We start from the raw sequence: 5395 nt of genomic DNA on the forward strand, positions 1-5395 counted from the left end.
TGGCTAGTTTTATTCTAATTATTGTTGTTTGTTTTAAAATGTTTTAATGTGTTTTAAAATGTCGTGGTATGAGTGATTGTTCGATCTTCATTACTGTGTTTATTGTATTAGTTGTGTTCAAATCCAAGTAAGTATCAAGTACCAAGCACCACGGCTGAAAGATGCCGCTATTCTCCAAATTAAGACAGATAAAAACTAGAAAAGGGATACTCGAGGAAGCCGTTCCTATTCCACCTAGGGACACTCCAGGGTACTTTATGTACCACAAACATGGCCTAGATGCCGTATTATTCCTTGATTTATGGGTGGACTACACCAAGGATTTAGCAGAGAATCAGAGATGGCCCGCTGCTGGGACATGGGATGCAGATTGCATCATGAGAGTAGAAGAAGCATTATGGAAAAAGAAAGCCAGACAGTCACAGAAAGATGCCATTGAATTATGGCGTAAAGAATCGCATAGACGCACAGAAAAAGCACTTAGAAAAGAAGAGAAAAGTAGAGAGGATTCAGACAAAGCCCGCGAAACCGTATTAGTTGAGGAAGGTATCCGAGTAAAAACAGAACAAGTAGACAGACAACGAAACACTCTTATGAATGGTATGTATCCTCTTCTGGCCGAGGGTTTACCTAAGGCCGCCCCGGAAGTACCAAAAGATCTGCCACCTCCATTGCTCCCGACCAAATTGCACCACAAGACCGCAAAGGACATTTTCCTTTCTTCCTATCTAGACGATGCAGCCCCCGAATATGTTAATGTTCCACCGCCACGCACACCACCTGCTGGCGGCGCTCGACCCCGAGATAATCTCCCCCCACCTCCGCAGCAACATACTCCTCCTCCCGCTGCACACCCTCCGCCTGTTCCCCCACCTCTTCCTGCACCTACTCTCCCTGCACCTATTCTTCCTGTCTATAACCCACTAAACCCTTTCTTACCTGGCACCTCAGGAGGTGCAACAGGTTTCCAAACGCCACCACAAGCACATCGATTGACTTATAGGGATTTAGCACAACAACGTACACCCCAATCAGCGAATTACAACATACTCAATGAGCCTCTTACAGACTGTAGATACGATCCAGTACCCGGCAAACAGAATGACGACAGAATGATGCTATCATCAGTACGACTAAGACGAGTTGCAAACTATTTAATGTTACTACCAGAGATGGTTGATCATCTAGACAAAATATACCACTTCATCCAAACAGGGGAAGGTCCCGAAAGTATTGGCAACGCCATGGCATACCAGAAAGTTGATACTCAAAAGATGATATTACGTTTTTTCATAAACTGCCTAATAAGAAACCAAGATAGGCCTGGTGCATACCCGGAAGAAATGAAAGCACTTAACAGATGGGGTCAGAATATAGCGGACGGAAAACATGATAAACAGAGTAGTATAGAAAACATGTACCGAGGGATCAGAAAAGTAGTAGAACAAATACATGAAAGAAGACAGCCGGAACCAGAAATAGATTCAGACAAGATTGAATCCTCAGAAGAGGAGGAACCACCAGAAACGACAACAGGACAATTACAATTACCAGCTAGAGAAATGATAGCTTATGTAGGTAAGGGAAGACCCTTTAATAATTCAATGCGTCCAGTACGTCCAGAAAGTAAGAGAATTTTTCAAGCAGCCATGTCAAATCCAAAGACCCCTGAACACTTATTTCAGGCCACTGATAAAATACTTCAAGAACGAATGGGGTACCATGTACTCGATTCTATGGACGAACAAGAATTAGCCAGATCAGCAGTACAGTGGGCTGACAGTTCGGATAAATATAGTGATGACGCGCTAGCACACACGTTTTTAAATCTCTCACCAGACGAACAGCGTTTAGCTGGTATGTACATGATACAACACCTCCTTATGTTGTATAAAAGCCAACATTCCGATCCAGGTCCCCTGCCTGATATATTGATAGAACTAATCATGAGGAAATGGAGAGGTCTAGGTACCGATCTAATTAAAGTAATTCTAGAACATCGGCACAGATATAGTGCCTTCCTGTGTCCACAGCCTGATTCAGCTCCATCCATGGAAAGAAAAATGTATTACATAGACAGACAGAATCCCTTACGAGAAGTGCACCCAGTTAAAAATGATGATAATACTTTTAGACGCGGGTTTGTGTACACGCCCATAACTAAAATAGAACTATTGGAAATGAAAAAATTAGTGCCCAGCCATGACAAAGATCCAGCAGGTTTTCACCTTGAAATAAAAGACATGTTACTCATGGGTGATTATACCTATCCTGACATTATGAAAATATTAAAGGTACTCTTGCCTGCCGGTATTTATGAGAAGCTCAAAGAAAAAGAATGGGAGGTGGGAGAGCAAAAGATTGATTGGGCTGCATTAGAAAACGAAGAAAATACTAGAACTCCAGGCCTAGGGCTTGGGGACAAAGTTAAAGCATTACCAGGATAATTAGTACAAGTATTGCCACGATTATTGTCAACTAAAAAGGAAGACTGGGGTGCAATCTCAGCCTGCAAACAGAAACCCGATGAAGACACTAGTGACTTTTATTCCCGATTTGAAAAATGTTTTGGTATTAATAGTGGCCTGAAAGCAAGTAGCGAGTCGTATCCACATCTTTTTGTAACAAAATTAGTCGAGAATTCCCTGCCTCAAGTTAAGATTCGTGTTCTGAAAGTTGAGAGCACATGGCAAGCTAATACCCCTTCACAAATGTTACAAATGTTACAGTACCACCAGAATAGGATTAGAGAAGAACAAGAACACGAACAAAGACGTATGAAGGACACAAAAATGAAAATGTTAGTTGCTCAGTCAGTTCCAGCTGACAGTCATAAAAAGGGTGCGACACAGCCCAGTAATTCGACGGCTCCTGTTAAAGGGACATGCAACTATTGTAAACAGCCAGGTCTTTATATAAACGATTGTGCAGTTCTGAAACACAATATCTCCACCGGTAAACCAAAGGAGAGACCGCGTCCACCTAGACAAGATCAAGCCCAACAACAAGTACCCCAGAATATACAGAATATACAGCCTATGCAAGCTTCACAACAGACCGTAGCAGTACCACAGCCACAGCCTATTGCTGCAACACAAAACACGACACAACAGATGTACCAGTATGCACAAAATGACTACCCCGATTACCAGCGATACACATGAAACAGCCTAGAGAGGGAGGTTGGCTTGCCTCTTATTGAGGTTCCTGTAGATCAAGAGGGTCCTTATGTACACAGTCAAGTATTAGGGAAAGACAGAAAGTTTTTAATTGATACAGGGGCAAGCAGAACAACTATAAGTCACGACGAGGTTCCAGGGGCACCCCTCTCAGGCTCACAGAATGTTTCCCTTGGATTTTCAGGAAAGCCTATTATTAACGAAGTATCGCAACCTCTTCCCCTTGCAGTCGGTCCATTGACACGGACTACAGATCAATTGCTTACAAAATCATGTCCAGAAAACTTGTTAGGTATAAAGACACTGAAAGCTCTAGGAGCTGTAATATGCTGTTCTCCGGAAGGAGTACGACTATTTTTGCGAGACTTTAAAGGTCACTATGTATTAAGAGACATGGATCACCGGTTACAGAATGTCCCTGCACATTTATGGGCACAAGGCCCCACTGATGTAGGTTGTATGCACATTACACCATATCGAGTCACACTCAAGGCAGGAGTGGTATTACCACGAATTCGACAATACAAGTTACCCCCAGATGCTGTAGTGGCTTTACTGAAAATCATTGACGAGCTCATTGCACAGGGAGTAGTCGTGGAGACCGACTCCAATGTATGTAATTCTCCTATCATTCCAATTCTTAAACGTACTGATCCAAATGCACCCCCAGTTTATCGATTAGTTATTGATCTGCGTGAATTGAATAAATGCATTGTACCACAGTATCCCGTGGTTCCATATATCTCTTCATTATTGACAGCTATTGATTCAGAAGCAACGTTCTTTACTGTAATTGACCTCAAGAACGCCTTCTTTGGCGTCCCAATCGATTCGGAAAGCCAATACTTGTCCGGATTCTGTTTAAATGGACAAAGTTTCAAATTTGCACGCGCACCTCATGGATTCACAGAAAGCCCCAGCATCTATAGCCAAGCACTGAAAAGACAACTTGACAGTATCCACATGCCTGTTAACACTGCCCTGCTTCAGTATGTCGATGATCTGCTGATCACCGCCCGAAGCGAACCTGAATGTGAAAAAGCATCACTGACGGTTTTACATTTTCTGGCCGACAAGGGGCACAAGGTGTCCCCTTCGAAGCTGCAATTCTGTGTTCAGCAAGTTGTTTACCTTGGGCACTTGCTGTCCAAAGGGGGGAGACAGCTCACACCTGACCGCATCCAGTTAATTGTAAACATGTCACCACCCAAGACACAAAAGGAGGTGCGGGCCTTCATAGGCCTCACTTCGTACTGCAGACAATGGATTCCCCAATATGCATTTTTAGCAAAGCCACACATTCAGTTGACAACCCAGGAGTCAGCGTCATCGACTGTCCTCCCTTGGACTCAAGAACATACACAAGCTTTTGAAGACTTAAAGAAAGCCTTATGTCAAGCACCTGTTTTAGCAACACCATTTTACAGTAAGCCTTTTACACTTTTTGTCACAGAACGCGAAGGTACTGCCTTGTCAGTCCTCACTCAGGAACAAGCAGGTTCACACAAACCGTGTGCTTATTTTTCTAGCACATTAGATCCAGTAGCCCAGGCTCTGCCTGCGTGCTTGAAATCAGTTGCAGCGACAGCTCTAGCAATCAGACAAAGCGATTCCATAGTATTAGGACATCAATTGACAGTACAAGTTCCACATTCCGTGGAAGTTCTTTTAAACCGTACACAGACCCAGCACTTGACTATAGCACGACTGACAGGTTATGAATTGACATTGTTTCAGCCACACATAGAAATCAGACGCTGTAGTACATTAAATCCTGCCACACTGTTGCCATTAAGTGGAACAGACCCATTGGCACATGATTGTATTGAAGTCATTACTATTACGACGAAACCCAGACAAGACTTGACAGACATTCCATTACCAGATCCAGACCTGACACTCTATGTGGATGGTTCATGCATGAGAACAAGTTCAGGAGAGTTAGTGGCCGCCTACGCAGTCACGACAGACACCGAAGTTATTGAAACAAATTGTATCGACACCTTGTCAGCTCAAGCAGCAGAGCTCATCGCTCTGACACAAGCCTGTATTCAAGCAAAAAATAAGAGAGTTAACATATACACAGATTCACGTTATGCATTCGGAGTCGTTCACGACTTCGGAGTCCTCTGGCGAGAGAGAGGTTATTTAACTTCTCACGGTGCCAACATCCAACACGGTCCCCTCATTCAAGCTCTGCTAGATGCAATACATCT

This window comes from Lissotriton vulgaris, unplaced genomic scaffold (genome assembly GCF_964263255.1).
Source record: "Lissotriton vulgaris unplaced genomic scaffold, aLisVul1.2 SCAFFOLD_2766, whole genome shotgun sequence".
NCBI classification, from domain to species: domain Eukaryota; kingdom Metazoa; phylum Chordata; class Amphibia; order Caudata; family Salamandridae; genus Lissotriton; species Lissotriton vulgaris.